Raw genomic sequence first — 21960 nt, 5'->3', positions numbered from 1 at the left:
ATAGCACATTTCTGCAACAAGGCATTTGAAAGTTCTTTACTTCTTAAAAACACAAAATCAACAGATGAAGCATCACATTTTGTCAAGTGCTATTGTTGCACAACTTTAAAAACTCTGTGTTGTCTTCCATGGATTTCAGATGGATGGATCCATTATGTGTCTCTCAAATGGGACTTTTCTTTATCCTTTTTATCACATTACATTTTTGCAACTCAAGACCAAACAAATTTGGAGAGTGAAAAAAATTACACTTTATCCGATAAAGGTTAAAGACCCCTTGTTCTAGAGTAAAATAACCACCACACCCCGCCTCACACAGACACTCAAAGGAAAGTAAGGTTATGTAAAATTTATTAGATGGCTTTTAGGGTTCATGTGCACAATGACAAGTCAAGTAGAGCAACCACTCCTGATGCGGTATTCTGTGGAGCAGCGGCATAAAGTTCAGTCATTGGTCATCAGTGAGCCCACTTCAGCATCCAGCACCATGGAAGGAATAACAACACAACGCCTGGAGAGACCAATAACATCTTAGTACCCCTGTGGGCACGTTCGGCTCAGGCCAGTGGTTAACTTTACAATCTAATAGGAAATGTTTCCTTTTCAGCTCCCCCTGATAGCTTTTTAATTGCTTCCACTGACACTGTCACCCCTTTCTCTCAATTGCCTGGGGGCAGTGTTGTGTTAGGCATGGCGAGAGAGCTGGGTAATGTAATCATGAAATCATCATAATTAGGAAAACATAATTGTGAGCTGTTATTTGGTTTAAAATGACCCAGGGGTGCAAAGTAATATCTTAAAATACATCCTTGTTGACAGTAGATGGCTGAGGAACACATTTAAAAACAAGCATATTGAGAGTCGGGGATTATTGTAAGAGCCACAGTAGAACAACAGTTAAGAGACACCTCCAGGCGGTAATAACACCAAGGCTTTTCTGCCTGTTGCCCTGAATTATCATCACAACATGAAGCTATTAGCCGTCTTTATTATTTGCTAATTACGGAAAAAGGTCAAGAGCTTAAATACACCAGTCACATTTTTGTTTTTAGGTTTATTACAGGTGAATATACCAGCCGGTGCAGCTTCGTTTGCTGGAGTCATCTGGTTGTCCATTCTAAGCTGGTCCTTTTCATATAAAAGGCAGTTCACAAGGCAGCAAATGGAATGTAAAAAGCTGCAGCAATTCTTCAAATATTAAATAAATAATTTCCAAAAAGACATGCTTTTTATGCAGAGTGATACTTTCAGCTTGTAGATTCAGATATTGGATGTTTTTTGTCATACAAAACTAATGTGATAAAACTAGTCTAGGACATGGGCTACAACTGTTAGACTTCTTGTGCTTAGCCACTCCTAAATCAGAGACAAAGAAAGAAGCATTTTTAGGTGGGGACACGCTGAAAATTTTCAAAATTTTCCACTTTATTCCCAGTTGTGTTAGGAGAGCAGACCTGGACCTGAGCTCAGTGAATCAAAATTCTTGATGTCTTTGGAGAACAATCTTGATGCAGTTTATTTGACATGAGCTGACCAGTTTTTTTTCTTTTTTTTTTTTACACTAGAACTGCCAATTGGCCTTGGTTTTCATTCCTGTGTAAGTCACTTAAATTTAACATTAATTCAAGCATTAAAATGCAGCAAAATACATTTTCCAAACACTTTTTGTAATTTTTATGCTCCTATTTAAGGGATAATTCATAAAACAGTTGAAAAGGTCTTAAACATTGACTGTCATTATTAACTCTCCTCTAACAATGAGTGAAAATATCTCCTTATGGTGAATCTAGGAGGTAATCGACTCTGTGGTTCTAGTGTTAAACTGTCGCCCTCGTCACATTTTGTGTGAGAAATTGATGTGTTCAGTTGGCTTTAGCTGGTCTGACAAATGATGCAGTCCTTCAGCATTCACAGTTGTTAAATGTGTGGTTCTCCCTCTACCAGTCATCACACAAAAATCTGCTTGTGTGAACTCCAAGTGCTTCATAAAGAGTGAAAATTGTGTAGGAAATTGTGATTTCCTAAGTTTAGCAGAAAAGACTGGGATTTTGCTTAGATTAAAATACATTTGGCTTTTTATTTAGCAATTGAGACTGGAGAGGCACAGAATTCAATCTGCTTGAACCCAAAGTCAGAACAATGATGTACCAGAATACGTTAGAGATCTTCATGCTTCTCTTTGTTGATAAGCTTTGTGGAGATGCTAAATTTATTTTCTAGCAGGACTTGGCATTTTCCCACACTGCAAAAGTACTGTTACCTGATTTAATGAGCGAGGTATCATTGTATTTGATTGGCCAATAAAATTGCCTTGATCCAAACATCATAATATTTTCTGTGGATGGTCGGCAGTAACACAGGCTGATCACCTCTATGCCACGTCTCAGTGATTCAATAACTCATCCAAGATGTTAAAGTTTTTTACAGCATTATCTACTGGCTATACTCAGAACTTGGATACGAATGTATGGTGGAGGTGATGCTCTTCAGTGTGCTTGTAGCTTAAATTACAATCTTTAGTTGACCAACAACTTTCAGTGGATTTGAGATTTGAGAAAAAGCTGTCCAAAAAGAAAAAAAGATGGTGGAGCTACAGTATGTGAGTTGCTCATATTACTTCTTTGTTTACGTGTCTTCCTTTATTTTGACGCTCTACACCTTTCGCCTGATCACCAATACAGTGTTATCTGTTACTGCATGTCAGAGAGACTAATGTCATTAAACATTGGAGAAGTTCATAACTTTGTAATATGGAGCGCTGACTGAGCAATAGTTGTTGTTAATTTGCCTATGGGTGTTCCAGCCAAAAAAAAAAAAAAAACAACAAAAAACAGCTATCTTCAAAGGCCTTATAACCACACGTCTATCTGTGGAATCCCCATTTCCCCATTTTTCTATGGGAACATTCAACATTATTTCTAAAACATGTCCAGGAACCAGAATGGGCAACGAACCAGATTGGTGGAAACTTTCTCCTAAATGTTATGAGTAGCTGTTCTGCTGCACATGACAGTACAGGGATGACAGGTGTTGCCTTTCATATAGAGTTGCTATCATACAGATATGTTTCAGGTTTCGTTTCAGTTACTATATGGATTTAGATGTTATTAGTGTGTTGCTTACAATTATATGAACAAAATCACAATTTACTGTATGCATTAATCTACAACTTGAAAAGAAAAGTGTCTGTGATCACAATTAATCATTCCTACTGGAAAAGTCACAACTTGGCAGAGCTCAAACTATGCTTTTATTACATTGTGCCAAAATAAAATATTAACCAGATTTGACAACCTCGCCATGTCAGAGTCAATAGCTTCCCCTTTAAAGCTTTGGCAGTGGTTCTCTTTGAGGACCTGAGCAGCTGGGATAAGTGGTGCAGAGGTTGTCAACCATCCAGACAAATCGTCTCAGTGCTCCGCGCTGCCCAGCCCACCCAGGAGGATGGAGCCCAGAGGAGGTCCGTCAAGGACAGCCAGAGGCAGATTCAGAACTGGCCCTCAGCCGTTTTTTTTTCCCCCTGCTAAAGTCGTTTTCATCTGCAATTTTAGCTACCCGCATCTCTCTCCCTCTCCATGTTGGACATAGTGGAGCTGCAATTAGGATAGAGATTGTCTGTTACCACTTCTGCTTTTGTGGAGTTGAATTAAACGGAGCGAAAGCAGCCTTCAGTGTGGGCCGCCCTGCTCTGCTAAGGCCAAAGATGACACAGTGGGTGGAGATAAATTAAATAAAAAAAAGGGAAACGTTAACATGCAACATCAGGGATCCTGCAGCTTGTCGCTGCCTATCAGGTGCCACATTCATCGAGTTTGCTGAACAAGAAGCAGGGAGCCGCCAGTACCTGTTAGAAATTCCTGAGCTGCAACAGAATATTTTTGCTATCAATCAACTTTTCCTGACAGCAACATGAAACAGAAACAGATGCCAACTGTCCTCGGTGAAAGAAAATGAAAATGTGACATCAGCAGATATAGGGAAGAAGGGCAGTTTGTAACCATCTGTCATATCAGGGATGTCTTTGCAGAGATCTTTCCATCAGACTTAGAGCTCTAACTGCATCTAAATATTTTAAAATATGTCTGTAGGTAATCATTTCCTGTACTGATGCTGTTGAAAAACACATCAGAGCTTCATAAAAATCCTTTAAGAAACTAAAATCTGCTAATTATGTTATAACAGCTCTTCCAAATGGTAGCTAAATACCATGGCTCACTGTGCAAAGCAGTGTTAGAATTTTAATAGTGTGATGAAGCACCAATTTTACATCAGTAATGACTTAAATGTTCTGTGAATCTCTCCTCTGTGCTGACAGTCCATGATTCTCTCAGAAAAAAAACAAACAAAAAACTAAAGGTATCCACAGTTGTGCACGTCTCTATGCTGCTGTGGAATAAAGCAGAACACAAAGTGGTGGACAGTTCTCCAGAATGATAAATGCTGTTGCTCTTTTGCTGTATCCATTTATCTTTCTTTGTAAACACCTCTATACAGCTTATTCAAGGGAATCCAGCCTACACAGGGCTTTTCTTGCCCAGCTCTGTTTCTGTGTATAAGCTGTGCTTCACCCTGTTCACTATTGATATTAATGTCATGGTTATGTGTGATGGTGTGTTGTAAAAAGGAAAGTTACTGTAAGGGAAGGCAACCAAATTTGTTATAGTCCATGAATTTCTTTCATGAATTTTGTGACAATAAAGATTATCTCATTATCATTATTATTATTATTATGTTTAACTTTTATAAATCAAAAGCTAACCCCTAAGAGATTGAGACATTTTGTGGTATTCATCTTTTTTTAGTTCCAAGCCGTTTTATGTGTGTTGAATGAATATTCCCCTTTACTGCCAATTTTTTGTCCTCAGGGACAAAATGTGTTAGTACTTTAAAGGACCCCATAAAGCAGGGGTGGGAAACTCCAGGCCTGAAGGGCCGGTTTCATGCAACTTTTAGATGTGTCTTTACTTCAGCACACCTGAGTAAAATAATGAGGTCATTAACAGGACTCTGCAGAATCTGACTGCACTTAGGAGGTGATTCAGCTGTTGGATTCAAGTGTGTTGGCCCCAGGAGACATCTAAGAGTTGCAGGACACTGACCCTCAAGGACCAGGATTGCCCATCCCTGCCATAAAGGGTAATAAACCAACATGCTAATTAACTCTTTTATGCTTTTCTATCTCTTCAGTGAACATATTCAAAGGTTGTTGCCTTACATGTGTGTTAGTTGATGGTTGTCTTCCTTTTTAGGGGCTATATATAAAGTTATAATGTTATTCCCTCATCAAAAACATACTTTGAGTGTTGCTTTAATTCTTTCATGCATGTATGAGGAATCCATGAAACTTCAGTGGCAGTCATTTGGGGGTGCCTAAACGCTTTCTGTCACAAAGCACCATCTTTTTTCCACGTAGCTCCTCCTTGGAGGAGTAGCCCATCTGAGGTTCTGTGTCACTGAGGAACCCACCCCCACACCTTCTGCAGCGCGGATGCAGGTAGAACTGGACGTCTGCTAAGCTTATGCTTCATACGAACTATTCAGTCCTTATAAAAGGATAATGTACTGCATTTACAGATGACAGTAAAGATAAAACAAAAGATATCTTTTTCAAACCACTGTATCTTTTTTTCCTAGTAGGTCATAAATTACATAAAGATGTTAAGACGAACCATATATAACATACAGTATAATACCATGTCAGTATATTTGCCATTTTTTAAATACAGATAGAATTGCACACACTGTACAGTCTTACTGGTTAGTGGTATCTACACTTAACATGCTGCCAAAGTGTCTCGGGAATGAACTCAGAGAACCAGTTGTTGCTGCCAGGCAAGCTGGAAACGATTATCTGAGGTTCACCATTTTGTAGTTAAAAAGATTTCTCTCAAGTGGAAAACAAAACAGCTGCCAGTCTTCCCAGGAACTGACTTCCTAACAAGTTTGTCCTGAACTCAGGCTGCGTACGCTGCAAATAACCAGACAGCCATACCCCGGAGTCTACAGTCCTCAGTTAGAATGTTATAAGTCAAAGATAATGGGAGATCTGTTTAAAACAGACTAAACAAGTGTGGACAGTTTTGAAAAGCTGCCAAAAGACAGCCTGTTCTTTCAGAAAAGAATTATGCAGCATGCCTGGGGAAATATTTAGAAAATGTACATGTAAATAAACCACAAGACTCACAAGTTTGTGTGATTGTTTTGTCGTTACTAACGATAACACATCATCACAAACACTTTATACTACCTGTTGAAGCATGGTGGTAAAGGAAAAATTAGTGTTATTGTTATTTTTATATTCAGAAGACCTTGTTACCTTACTTTGAGCCTGAAGGTCAGGGGTCTCAAACTCCAGTCCTCGAGGGTCGCAGTCCTGCAACTTTTAGATGTGCCTCTGCTGCACCACACCTGAATAGAATAATTAAGGCTCTGGAGAACTGATCTACACAAGGAGGTGTTAATTAAGCCATTTCGTTCCAGCGTTTTGTACCTGTGGCACATCTAAAAACTGCAGGACTGCGGCCCTCGAGGACTGGAGTTTGAGACCCCTGCTATAGGTGGTAGGTCTGTGCATCTGTATCTCAGCGCTATCCACCAAGGATACTACATTGGGCGTGTGTCACCACATGAAAGGAGCTTGAGTTTAAGATTTAGAATTATTTATATGAATCACTGAATGGGACTTATAATTTATAAATGTGTACTTTCAGTGAAAATTGTATGTATTCCACCCTTCCTATTTATTAGCCCTCGTGGTAGAATGTGTAGAAGCCTTCAAATATATTAATTATTGCTGCCTCCAAAATTGTGGAAAAATCAATCATTTTATATATGTTTTGAAATTAAAAGGGACTGTTGTAGGAGGATGGTTATTTGACATAATATTTGTGACAGTAGATAATCTCTTGCCCCCAAATTACATTCATCTGCCTTCTAGGCAAATGTTTTTATTAGATCTCTGTAATCAACATCTTAGAAATTACCTTAATCTTTATCTGAAAGTTGTTCTGTACGAGTCACAGCAGCTGAGACTAGCAATTTTTTTTTACGTGAAAACTCAGACCTTCTTTTCAAGAACTGCAATTAAGTAGTATGTTTTTTTTTTTATAGCTTGCTGGGTTTTTTAAATCAACAGCAACAGGAAAGCTGGTCAGAGTAAAAACAAAGATGGATGCTAAACACAATGCATTTCTCAAAGAAAGCCTTCGAAAGCCCAGATTAGGTTTATGACAACAACCCTAAACATTTCAGTATAAGCAACATGGTTTAAATCCAATTGTATTTGTGTCAGAACAACCTGGGCAGAGTCAATACATAAGTAAATGCATATGCATGCCACACTTTTAAGATCTTAATCTGTAAAAAATAAGGGGCAAAATCTGGCAAAAGGCCAACCCATATGAGTATTTTTGCATCTGACATTGCACAGTTATGGTTATGCTACCTGAACAATGTATAAACCTTTGAACATTCATAGAAAATATGAACTAAGCTGTGATGACTGGTGGTAGTCAAAAGGACTACAAATCAAATTCTCTCTCTGGGGGCCCAAGTAGCCAAGGACTGGTCTTGATCCCTTGTGAATGGCAGCTTTGTCAACTGTAACTTATAAATGCTTGTCAGGAAGGCTGCACATTGACAGGCGCGCACACACACACGCACACAACCTGCTCTTTGTCCTTATAATTTATTCGTTCTTTGTCTCTTTTGCTTCTGTCAACAGTGTCTGGTATCAAAACGAATCTGAAAAGCTGCCTTCGTTTCCAATTAGCATGCAGTGGAGACACCATCATTTTGCATGTGGATAAAGGAATCCAGGAGGATCAAAAATTAAACAACCTTGTAGACTGACAGCTTCTAATTGTATTTTAAAATACACCAACACATATTTGAATAAATCTGCTGTTAACTTCAGCTTTCCAATTGAGGCTCTTCTGGCTGTATTTAAAATAAGAGAAAAATAATCAAAACTCCATCTGGATTTCCATATTATCAGTTGTGAGTGCAAGTTAGAGATGCTTTACCTGGTCATGCATGTTTTCTGAACACATTTACTAAATGATCTATACTCGATGAAACATTAATAAAGATATTAAAACAAAAGGCAGTGTTGTGTTTTGACGAGCTCTCAGTGGATCTCCTGGGACACAATTGTACCTGCTTGAAAAGCTCCAAACAAAAGAACAACTGAACTGAAGCTGAAGGAGCTGCAACGGTGATGTTAATTCAAGCCAGATATATGAAAACATTACGTGTAGTAACTGGACACCGAGCTCACAATTTGGTGCACGTCACAAACAACTTGTTACTACGTAATCTGATTTTACTGTTGGGGAAAAAGTGAGACAAAGTTTTTGTTCATCCAATTAAGCAGCAAAAGTGTGACTCTTCCACTGAGCTCACCTGAGTCTCAAAGTGCAGGAGTGAATCCTGGCAAAATAACTTCAAATTTTCCCAAATTGAGCTCTGTAGCTTTAATCATAGGTACACCTTAACTGTACTTCTGTTTCAATTCTGTAATTGAAACAGAATCTAAACTAGGAAATCACACTGAATTATTTTTAAGTAGTGAATTTGCATGAAATGAAATATTAAATCACCAGCCAACCAGAAGGAACTCAGGCTCTCACAGATGCGTTAATGCCTCTTGAAGAACCACTTCTATTCTTCACTTATTACCTGTATAAAAGACACTCAGTCAATCAGTCTCCAACCTCTCCATCATGAGCAAGTCTAGAGAGCTGTCTAAGGACACCATGGACAGACTGCAGCCCTGCACGAGGCTGGGATGGACTATTGGACAAGCGAACTGCTGGTGAGAAAGCAACGTCTCCTGAAACAATTGTTAGAAAATGAGAGAAACTTAAGATGACTGTCAAGATCCTCCGTGCTCCATGGTACATTTCATTTTTTAATATTGTATCAAATACATATTTCAAACAATAAAATGCAAATTAACTGTTTATAAATTACACAATCTGATTTTTATTTTTTTTTAAAGATTCTGTCTCCCACAGTTAAGGTGTACCTATGATGTAAATTAAAATTGGTTTAGTCCAAAATATTTATTTTTCCCACTATAGAACTGACACAGCAAAATGATATTGTCAGGGAATGTTGTTTTACGACCCATACATCAAGAAAAATCTTGTTGGTTAGTAGTTTCAGCCTTTTGTGTGGTTCAAACAGGCTGTCCAAAACTCTTCCCAAAATTCAAAAGAGAGAGAACATGTTGAAGGTTTGGCTCCGAGCAGGAAATCTGGTCAACTATCCAACACTGCATCCTGTCAAACACAAAACTGATCTTCCTACCAAAGATGGCTGCTGACCTGAATACACAAATTTATACATCAGTATGCTTGTGAGTAGCGGACATGATGATCACGGCGCCCCTCCAATGTCGAACATTGGAGTGTGTGGGCTGCGGTCTCAACCGGAGATAACGAAGTGTTTCTGTCTTGGATAACAAGCACTCCTTAAGCACAGCCATTGTCATCTGCCCTTGTGTCTCACAGTAAAATCTTTAACAGCATACAATCATGAGACTCCCCATGCCAGCCTGTTATGTGAATAATGGCTCATTGCACCATGACACCTCTGTAATCATAACAGGATGTGACATCCTCCCTCCCTTCTCTGTTTTTTGGTCTCGCATACACACACACTTAAAAAAATGTGCACAGTCTCAGACGGTGCATTACTTCGGTGTGACTTCTGAATCTACTTTATCTGCCACACTAATGCCACACCGTATGCCTCAGCAGGAATTTTATTGGCACTACTCGGCAAATACCGTCACATTATTCAGTGGTCCAAATGAATCTGTGGTCTGTGAAATCATTCAAGGGGTGTAATGATGAGCCATCAAAGATCTGCTCTGGCTTTAACAGCAATAAAATACACTGATAGAGTAAGGGTATCAAATTTGCTGACACTCTGGAATATGAAAAGCTGCCATTGCACAGTTACGATGCACTGCGCAAATTTTTCTGAAAGTATATGTATTTTTTGAGGACATAAAAGTCATAAAACCTCAAAGTCACCACAGTGCATGCAATGAACAGCTTATGTTTAATTATGCTTTTAGTTTTGCTCTGTGCACCTTACTGCACGTAAAAGAGCCAAATCTATATTACAGAAATGAGCTAATTGTGTATTTTACAAATTTTCATTGATGTGCTTTATAACCAACTCATTATACATGCATGGGAAGGACAACTGATTGGAGAAGGATGTTGATGGTTCATCAAGTAGAAGTAAATGATATTACATTTCTTTGAATTAAGATACAACATCTTGTAAGACTATCCACAAGGTTAGAACTTTTTTTTTTTTTTTTTACATTATACCCAAAAACTTGGGAAGCTGAAATGCCTCAGCAAAGTGCAACTTAAGGTTGGGATTTGCAAATCAGGCAATCAGTGCCATTTTCCTTGGTGCTAATTGACTGCACCCCAAAGAGTGGAGATAAAGAATATTGTAGATGTTAACTTCTACAGTGGTGCCAAGACAGTATCAAATCATGTAAATGTATGTTTGGTGTTTGAATGATTAAAATAGAGTTGTTAACATTTTTAGATGGCGGTCCCAATTATTGACGGAATTTAGGTAGTAATGGCCGACTGGGGTTCATGACTGCAATAAATACTGTAGATCAACTATAGCGCAAAACTGTGAAGTGGATGGTAAATAATAGACAGTCTTCAAAATGTTTGCTCACATTTAAAATCTAAACAAAAGTGTTGCATGCTTTATCTATTCAGCCTCTTCATTTTTCTACCCCTAGACATAATCAAATGCAAATACTTGATGAACAACTCGCCTAACTCAAAAAAAAAAAAAAGGTTACAATTTAGTCCCAACTTTAAATCCAGCTGTTCTGTGAAGACCTCAGAGGCTTTTTAAATAATATTTGTCAATAAACTAATTATTTATTGACTAATGTTCAATAGTCAGGAAAACCAAGGAGCCAAGATCAGGAAGGAAGAAGAGTTAAGATATAAAACAATATCCCAAGCCTAAGACATCAAACTGAGCACTTTTTCAAGGATTATCTGAATAATATATATATATATATATATACACTGTTAGACTTTTTATTGTAATTTTACAGTACCTTACTGGCAACACTGTTGCCAGTAAGTTACTGTAATTACCATTCTACAGTACCTTACTGGCAACAGTGTTGCCAGTAAGTTACTGTAGTTGCCATTCTACAGTAACTTACTGGCAACTTACTGGCAACAGTGTTGCCAGTAAGTTTACTGTAATTGCCATTCTACAGTAACTTACTGGCAACTTACTGGCAGTGTTGCCAGTAAGTTACTGTATTTGGCATTCTACAGTTACTTTCTGGCAACTTTCTGGCTTCTGTGTTGCCTGTAAGTTACTGTAATTACCATTCTTCAGTAACTTACTGGCAACTTACTGGCTACAGTGTTGCCTGTAAGTTACTGTAATCGTCATGATATTTCACAGTTAATTTTTACTGTGAGTGTGCTTTGCAGTTATAACTGCTTTACTGTAAATGTAGTTTATAGCATAAAACTGTAAATGTATTTTATAGTAAAGCTGGTCTACTGTAAACTTGTTTCACAACATAATGTCAGTTTTACTGTAAATTAAAGTTTACATTTTTTAATACAAGAATATTTTACCATAAACCGAAAAATTTCATAAAAGAAATTTTAGTCCAAGTACTGTGAATAAAAACAGGTATTTATTTTCAGCAGATTTGTTGAAATAAAATCCATTTATATATTCACAATGTCATAAATAACAATGTCACAATACAATATAATGTGCTATAAAACAACACAACCATAGAACATGTCAATATTTTTTATGGCACATGTATGTAGCAACATGAACGTGTGCATCAAGTACCAGCCATAAACTATTAAAAGACTGACTTTTAAAAAATATATAGAATATACTTAACTTCATTTGAATATGAACTGTATTTCATTCAATATGGACACTTGAATGCATCTGGATCCAATAACAGTAACAATCTTTACATAACCTTTTCTATTTGTTGCACACTGTACAACAAAAGAACAACTAAAAAAATTGGGCACTACAAATTTTATGTACCACATCAGGTATGCACCAACATGAACACGTATATCATTCAAATGGTGAACAGTCAAAAACCAGCAGAGGCTGCATTGTCAGAAAGCAGTTAACAGTAGCTTAAATGTGCACTGTTACACAATACATCACAAAAACAGTGCAAGTGTGATAATGTACTATATGGTAGGCATTCATATCAATAAATATTGTTATATCAGATGCATTTCCTACATCAGAAGAACTTTTATTCCATTCGTCAAACAAAATCAGTGGGATCCATCTTGTGGAAGCTGAACTGTAAAGAATAAGACAGACGATGTGGGAAGTCATGAGATGGTCAGGAAGTTATCTACATTTTCAAATCGACAGGAAGGCTGACAAATTAAGCTGAAGTGACAATGTCCAAATGCATAAAACCATTGGTATAAAGCAGCATTAAGGTGATAATTTGTTTTAAAAAAATCAATTGCACTGAAGTGATAATAGAAGCTGCATAAAGAATGAGCAGGACTGGCTTCACTTCAGGTTTTTGGATTGTTTATGGCAAAAGCAGTCAGTCAGTCTTCACTAATTCAAACGATTGCGTACTGTATTGAGACCCTGCAAATGTCCCCAAGGAGACGATGAAATACAACATGTCATAACAATCTTTTTAGTCATTTTGTTGGTGGACAATAAAAACAATAAAATAATAAACATAATAAAATAATAAACATTTGGTAAAATGCTTACCTAGTTGGAAGTCCTCTATTCAAATTCAGCGAGTCGTTTGAGGAAGGTGTTGATCCGGGAGTTGACACTGACTACTTTCCTCTTGACAAGACTTCCCGTCTTGCGGCTTGTACTGACTTTGGCTGTGCATTTGGTACCAACATCTGAATTGATCCTCACAAAGAATCTTTTAACAGAAATAAAATATATTAATTGTATTTTTTAAAATGTAGACATACAATACAGCAATCAGCTATGGTTCTTCATCATCAGTCAAACTGTCATTAAATTTAATTCATAAATGGTTTGGTGTAGAGTACTTACCGTTGTATCATCTCCAGTGTGGTGGATGCTGACTCCTGATACTCCAGATTGAAGTCATAATATGACCCAAAAAAGACAGCAAGGATGCTGGCAAAGTCATGTAGTTGCTCAGGCTCGAAAAATACCTTCTCCTCCATACTGACCATCCACCGGGTTGCAGACATCAAGCTATTTCCTAAAATAGACAAACCCTTGTCAGGCTAACGCTAGTGAGTAAAAGTACAGACTACCATAACTATTACATACATTGCTACAAAACAATTATAGTGATAGAAAATATTCCTCTTACCAAGCATGATTACCCTTGGTGTTGTAGGTGAGGTCATTTCCATCTCAACAGACATCTTGGTGGAAGATACCTTTGAAACATAAAAGGAAAACTCTTAAATATGAATTACTGGTAGTAATTTATATTTAAAGGGCCGGTTCACTCAGATTACAACAGGTTTTTGAGAACCTCACCCCGGAGACTAGACTAGACTTTACCCCTACATCCTGCTACCACTCTGAAACAACGGATGTGAATGACAGTTTGTGAGGCTAAATGCATTTTTGAAAGCATTACATTCCACAAATACAGTATCTGAATGGCTAAGTACAATATGGGTTAATGAAATGAAATTTGGGTGAATTGATACCTTTAACAAATTAATTGAACAATTCTGATTTAAGATGTGTGTTTTAAGTTAAGAGTCGATATAAAATTACATCAACCAAGATGAAGATTGAGTCTTTTTCTTCAAAATGTTTTCTTTTTCTCTGACGGAAGTAGGACATTGCTCTATTCCACAACGAAACCGATAATTAGCTGTGTGTTGATGTTTCTTCACATGACTACAAAATTCTCTAAATTATGAAGTACAAATACTGCAGAATTTACACCTGTACATAATTGCACCTGTTAGTACTGACTTAACTTTAAATTTGCAAGAGCATGGTTTAAACAGGTGAACAGTCCTTATATGTAACCAGGGTTGGAAATTAACTTTTTTGTCCACCTGCCACTGTGACTGAACGAACTCAAAAAATAACAGAAACCACTTGAATGTTTTCCACCTTTGTCCTCATTTACAGACTCTTATACACCATGTTGGAGATGTAATGGTACTTTAGCAGGCTAACTAGCTGTAGCAACCTCAAAGTTATAGATTAGGTTAACTGCTCCTCTACATTTCCAGACTATTTTGTGGCTTCAAATATGTTTGAAGAGCTGTCTTTTTACCTGTTGTCTTGTCTTTTCAAGAGTTGAAACTATGTTAGCACTCAGCAGGACAGAACTGCACAGCCACTTGGAGGGAAAAACCTTGGGAGTAAAAAAAAAAAGTCATCTGACAAAAAGAAAAAAAAAGAACAAGTTAGAATTCATCCTTGTTGACCTAGCTAATCTGCACTCTTAACATTTGCAAGGTCATGGTTTAAACAAATGAACAGTTATTAGATTATTTTATTATCTAATAAAATAATTAGATAATTAGTTATTAGTTATTTTTTTTAAAAAGGGGGATCAATTATCAGTTAACGTTATATTGTTCGACAAAGGATGTAACAACAATGCTAACAGACACTCAGCACTGAGCTTATCTCAACCCAAAGCTAGTCGCTCGAGGAAGATTTAGCGGCAAAAGTCAAGCTAAAACCTTCGGTAAAATTAGCACCTTAGCTAACGTTAATTCCGAACCAGCTCAAAAAATAACACCATCATATTTTTCTATCTTTCACCTCATGCTAAGTAATAGCATTATAGCATGATGCTATAAATTACGCTAGCTCCATCTAAAATATACATTTCCAGATTAGGTTTTGGCTTCAAACAGTTTTTTAAGAAGTGTTTTTTTACCTGTCTTGCGAAGAGCTGAAGCAGTGTGAGCCCACAGCACGGCGACAGAGCTGCACTTGCACTTGGACGGAAAAAGCTTCGGAGTTTAAAACAAACGTCATCAGAAAAACGTTGGAAGCGAAGCCACCCTTGATGACGTAGCCAGATAAACTGCATATTAATGTTAGCTAGGATGTGAAAAAAACAAAAGTACATGCTCTCTTTCTGCCTTAAAAATATGTTAACCACTAAAGGAGTAAAAATACAGAAACAGGGAACCACGATGAAACATCTATGATGACCGTTGGAAATCAAATAGAATTCTTACATGGCCAGCGCAAAGACATTATAAGTGCAGTATCACTACTGCAATGTGTAAACAGTAAATTACAACTTCAAAACATACAGTAAGTTACTGTAATACTATGTACTACACCCATAATGCAATGCAAATTACAGTAACTAATTGTAAAGATGTTTTATGTTAGTTTTACTGGGCATTTTGTGGTATTTAGCTGTAAAAAATACAGTAAAGGCTAACAGTGCAAGACATTATAAATACAGTACCACTACTGCAATGTGTAAACAGTAAAATACTGCAACTTCAAAACATACAGTAAGTTACTGTAATACTATGTACTACACCCATAATGCAATGCAAATTACAGTAACTAATTGTAAAGATGTTTTATGTTAGTTTTACTGGGCATTTTGCGGTATTTAGCTGTAGAAAATACAGCAAAGGCTAACAGTGTATATATATATATATCGAAGCACAACTATCCACCTAAATTGACAGGACAGGAGATCATTAATCAAAGAAGCGGCTAAGGAATAATATTAAGGCTTGAGAAGCTGCAAAGATCCTCAAGATTAGATGGGAGCACTCCATACATCGGGCCTTTTTGCAAGACAGGCAATAAGAATGCTACTGATGAAAGAAAACTGAGGAGAGTTATTAAAAATTTAAGACCTGTGACATACACAATACAGCCAATACACTGAACAAATAGAAGTTTTTGGGTTACATGCAAAACTCCATGAACGGTGCAACATCTTCTTCACTTCACCCTTAAAAAACCAGGAAGAAAACCTGCCGGAGTGAACAAACAGCCAGAGCTACAAAGCTTTAGATTGGAGCACATTTCACTGATGCTTTAAATATAGTCTGACTAACCTTGATACAGCCTGCAAGATTGGTGTAAGGGAATAAGGTCCGAGAATTATGAGAAGGTATTGTCAAACCCTTCTGTGCTTTATGTTCACTGCTGTTACACATTTCAGTCTAAGATGCTAAAAGAGCTTGTTAATGTTACCATTTTAAATTATGATCATTCCTTGACCTTTAGCCACATAAATAAGGCTGTTTAACCTCGTTACTTTGTGCTGAAACTGTTTAAAAGAGTGATTTTAGCTCAGTGTTCAGTGTAAGTAATGTTGACGTCCTTCAAGGTTATGCAGATTTCAGCTTGATCAATGTGTGTGTAGTGCAGCCAGTGGGGAAAGCAGCTAGCTGCTGAAAAGACAGTGATAAATTAAAATAACTTCCACAGCCTTCAGTCTTCATATACTTGTTAATTGTATGCACAGAAAGCAGGTGACAATGGATTCCAGTAATTAGCATGGATGCAAATCTGTCTGTTTGTCCATCCGTCCATGCAGAGTCACAGGGAGCTGGTGTCTAAGGGCAATGTAGAGAAACCAATTAACATAACAATCTTTTTTGAACTGTAAGAAGAAACCAGAGTACCTTGAGACAATCCACACAAAAATAGCCCCATGACATGATTGGAACTGCAACCTTCTTGCTGTGAGGCAAAAACACTACCACCAGTGCGATGGTGCCGTAATGCTAAGCATATCAAAAAGACAAGTAAACAGAAATGACTTGGCAGTCTTGGACCAGATTATAGAGATTAAAATCCATGTGTCTATTACCTCCTGCCAACTGTGATCAGGTCAGGGAGGTAACCCATCCAGGAGGGAAACCCAGACATCACTCTCCCTCAATACTTTTCAACTCCTTATATCAATAAATAAATGTGGTACGTGTAATAACGGAAAGAATAAAGGGCATTTTATTAAGGTACAGAATTAACATTGCAGTGCTTTAAAAATAATCTTGTTCAAATATTTTAATTGGCCACATTTTAGTGATCATTTTTTTATTTATATTTATGTTTTAGTTAGAAAGAAAACAAATGTGAATGAAAGCATGTTCAATCAGAATGTAGCCATGTTTATTTTAGCATAATATGGAGAAGCACAGAGGTACAAAAATGCTTGCTCTGACCAGATTGCAAATTCTTTGGCTTGACATAATCGCGGTGCTGTTTGGCACATTACCATAATTAGAATGCTAATTGCTGTATTATCTTTGAAAAAACTGAATAATGAAGGTAAAGTAATTCATCCTGAGTCTAAATTAGCAAAGGTTTTTAGGTGTTTAACTATGAATATGGATTCCTTGTTTAATTATCAGTAGTAAGTAGTTACTACTGATGAATCCTGATATTTTGTTTATGAGAATATGATAAGTTGACATTCTTGGAAAAACTAACTTTTCACCAATAGAGTAAAAGTCTTATAAATCACAGTCTATGTGGATTTTGCAGTTCAGGTGAGTTTACAACGTATTGCAGGTTCACTCTAATATAGTAATACTAAAGTAGTGCTAGTGTCAAAAAGCACTATGCTAGACGCTTTCTTTTCCAATTGTAATGAATGGATTTTGAACAAGATGATCAAATGTAGTCCAATCTCACTAAAATAACAGCAGAAGTACCCTTTATTTTAGCCCTGATAGTAAGCTCTGAGCCATTGCCTACTACTAGATGTCTTTGCTTTGGATCAGAGCCACAGGTGAAGATTTAAAAAGCTTATTCTCAGTAAAACAGGGAGAAGATTAGCAAAGCAACATTGTTAGGAAAAGAACCAGTAGGAGCATGGTTCACTACTTTAGTTACAGGGCCACAATTCAGAAAGAGGTTGAAGGAGTCTTTTCTTTCTCTCCAAGAGTTTTGATGAAAGAACCTTGCTAACAGTTTCACATAAGATAGCATATCTGTCCATTCTAAAGCTATAAATTGCTTTCCTATCTATCCAGCATGAAGGCTAGAACTATAGCTAACCATCATCTTACAATCTGATTAGGTAAGTTAGGTCTTATAAAGCAGGGAGATGTGGAAAATCAAGCTGGTAGGTCTTAGAAATTTGATTACCTTATTATGCACAACTGAACCAAACCACAATTAACTGGCGGGAACAGCATCACACAATCTCTGCCTTCACCTAATCTGTGTGGACACAAGGTTCTGACACTGACCTGTACTGACAATCTACCTTAGTTGGAAAGAAAATATAGCACAGTGAACACCCAGCATTTGTGAGGGTTAGGGTTCACACACACCTGTGAACAGCTGAGATCTATGAATGGTTTAAACATGAAATATACCTTAATATGCATTAATGCATGGAGTGGAAGCTGTCTTAGTACTACAACAGAAGGTAATATTTATAGTTTTTATGATTTCAGCTCTTGGGGGTACAGCCAGGAGGAGAGCAGTAGCTCAATAAATAGCTAGGTAATGTCAAATCGCTTAATCATAGTACATATTCAAAATTTCTGTCAAATTTCACCAACATTGTTGATGTTCAGTCTTAGGAAATTTTGTGAATAGCTGCTGTAGAATTTCATCATTGATCAAGAAAGACCAAAGACACTTTGATCAAGTTTGTTAGACTGAGGTCCAAGTTCACTGTTGTCAAAAGGATGAAAACTTGCTGGTGGAACTAGTTCACTCATTGACATTGTCAACATAGAAACTCTGGGACCACTTCATATCTTACTTCCACACGAGTCTCAAACACAAATACAACTGACAGCCAAACAGATGTGAAGGTTACCAAACACAGTCGACGTGGGACAATAGTTCCAGGGGTTACAGCTTGTGTCACTAAGAAAGAAACAGATGAGGTTTATTTTTTCGAAATTGTATAAATGACAGAAAAAATACCAATTATTTTAAAAAATCTTTGCATTATTCATATTCATCAACAGTTTAGATGTGTTTTCCTTTTTGACCATATAAATCTGTTGAGAAGGTCAAAGAATTGATTACACAGGGTGAGACTTCAAATCTAAGCAATTTCATGCTGAAATTGGATTGAACAGTTCACGTAGTTTTGACATTTGAACAGTTTCTTTCTGACTTCCGAGAGGCTTGTCAGTGAAACAATAGGCAGAATCCGATCAGAGCTGATGAACGTAATTGAGGTCAAAACTGAAAATCTCATGTCGAGACACGTCTCTGCTGTTGCCAGGGTCTCTCACCAACAGACTCACACATGATCCCGCCTGGTATGAATTGTAAGCCTGTTGCCTAGCACTGTATCTCCTACCCATCATTCTTTCACATATGCCTCCCTCGCCTTCTTTCTGTCCTTTGTAGGTGGCTCGTTGCTGTCACCACACACTGTCTGTGGGGGGATAGTGAATGCCTCACAGGTCTGCAGTATCTCAGCGCCCCATCTGTCAACGCCGGTCATCCTGGCTCCGTACTGTGCTGAGGGAACATCAGGCGTGGGCAGCCCACCCTGCTGCTTGGGCTTCATGATTTCAGTGTGTTCTCACAGTTACAGAATGGCCCAGAGATTGGATTTGTGTCAGGTCAAACAGCAGGTTTCAGCAGATATCAGCTGTAATCTTTGTGTGACCCTCTGCTGAAGGTTTTTACAGTGTCAGCAGTTATCATGTTGCGCATGACTGAATATGTCCAAAGACATCCATTCGCATAAGGTAACTCAATGAAATGGCTGACAGCATACCCGCTGTAAGTGTATTTACCAATGTAAAAATGCTAAAATCACTCAAACATTTTCTTGGAGTAAATTTTTCATATCTTAAACCACTGCTTTCAAATTTTTATTATATTGGTCCAAGTAACAGTCATCTCAGTAAAACAAATAAAACTATATGGTTAGACACAATCCTGTGAAAAAGCAGATTTATTTCTTTGGTTAAACTTAGGGGTGGGCGATGTGGACTTAAAGTTTCTTCATGGTATTTTGTGATTACAATAAGTGACAATAAGAACAATATATTACTTGTTCTTATTGTTCTTATTGTCACGGTTGAGTTTCACTGCATGACACTCAATCGCAGCCTCATAAACACAAATACTATTCTCCAAAACCATTCTCTTCTTTAGGTCACCAGTCACATAAAGCAGTGTAATTTGTATCATTAAACTGCATATCATATCTGCATTTAAGCAGATATTCAACTTTATTGATGCCGTCATTGAACCAATAGCGGAGAAAATGTTAAGACTAACAATCCCAACAATATGGACAGTTTTGGGGTTTTTAAACAACATTAACTGGAATTGATCATGGCAACAATAAATCAAAGTTGTTGTCATAATCATTTTATCACAATAAATGATAAAGGTTGTGTGAGGATTTAAGTTTTCTGTGTGTTTATTTTGGTTTCTGTGTCAGTTGAACCCCTTGATTGCTCCCAGCTGTGTCTCGTTCCCCTGATTACCCACCTGTGTCCCTTGTTCCTTGTTGGGTCTTTATTTATTCTGTCCCTAGTGTGTCTTTTGTGAATTGTCTTCCCTGATGCCAGTGCTATCAGTCTAATTGTTCTTGATTCTGTTCTCCTGTGCCATTTGGTTTGTGAATTAATACGTTATTTCTTCATTAAACCATCATCATTATTCAACTATCTGGATCCACCACATCCAACTTACCACCTCCATTACTGCATATTATGACAGATTGTCATAGAAACTCTTACCGTAAGTATCATTTTTTTTAAAATAGACAAATACAAGTTGAGTAAATAAAAAAAATATGCTGTTCAATTTATTAAGGGGAAAAGATTTTCCCACCCACCCAGTCCCTATTCTCAATGGTTTTCAAATTACTGTGAAGAAGTATTGGCCGACTTTTTTAATTAAATCATTTTATTTAAATCACATTAAAGATCTTGCAGTCAATATATACAGTATAAAATATACAATCTATATGGGATAAAGCTTAGACTTTGACGATAACTCCAAAACCATTTTGTTTTGAGCTACTTATTGGTGGGTGTACTTTTGTGTTTTGGTTCTTTACCCTCCTCCATAACCCATGATCTAATGGCAGGATACTTTTCTTCAGGATTGCGTAGCAGAGAGCAAAGTTTATGGTCCACCATGTTTGTGGTGAGCTGTACAGCTATTGAAGCCAGACCATGGCACTACCACCACTACATCTGGTGTATTGGTAAGATGTTTTTGCTTATTTGAAACCCTTAATTAGATCATACAGGACTCAAGGCCTCCAAACGTGGGTCGTGCAATCCCCTACGCCACCACATCTTTTTTCTTTTTAAGAAACAAAGTTTGAATTTCAAAACTACATTTTGTGTTTCTCCATTGCCTTTGTCTGGCAATAAACTTGGTTTGACAATCTTAAACATTTAAGTGTAACAAATAATTGGAAGCAAAAGTAGTCTGTTAATTACAAATACTCCAACACTTTTCATCCAACAAAGTCCTGTGATGTCCCTTGTGTTTCCAGCAAATCCAAGTAAAAAAAACAACAAAAAAACATGCTTCACACTGGAGATGAACTCGGATCTCGTTGTCTTAATCCACCATCATCCCTCTAAATCTGTGAAAGCTGAATTGCCTTCTGGTACAATGGAAAGAATGCACTTGTTGGTTGGTGTCAAAGTTGTGGCAAGCTTCATTATGAATGTATTTACAATCATACACAATAAATTATAATATGTGTTGCAATGAACCTCGTTTGTCAAATTCATAGTACTTTTAAGCAGAAACTAAATATACTTTTCATTAAGTCTGTCTTTCTGTATTAAAAAATATTTTTTATTGATCTGATGCCATAAGCACAAAACCATTAAAATTATCAATATATAGCTTTGAGAAAATCACCTCAAAAATGTATGACAAACATTATTTACCTCTGCATTAATCATTTGGCTAAATTCAAATTATTTTGAGCATTTTGTAAATGTT

The 21960-nt window shown here is 37.1% G+C and overlaps 1 long non-coding RNA gene across 1 annotated transcript; it reads left to right on the top strand.

Moving 5' to 3' along the window:
• Nucleotides 1–20553: 20553 nt before the first annotated feature.
• Nucleotides 20554–21683, top strand: LOC122824225. The gene is made up of 3 exons (XR_006369464.1): nt 20554–20730; nt 21098–21202; nt 21500–21683. It is a non-coding gene; the product is annotated as an uncharacterized LOC122824225 (long non-coding RNA).
• Nucleotides 21684–21960: the final 277 nt, after the last annotated feature.

Source organism: Gambusia affinis, linkage group LG21 (genome assembly GCF_019740435.1).
Source record: "Gambusia affinis linkage group LG21, SWU_Gaff_1.0, whole genome shotgun sequence".
Classification (NCBI taxonomy): Eukaryota; Metazoa; Chordata; class Actinopteri; order Cyprinodontiformes; family Poeciliidae; genus Gambusia; species Gambusia affinis.
The sequence above is the reverse complement of the archived record's forward strand: the minus strand, read 5'-3'. Positions and strand labels throughout refer to the sequence as shown.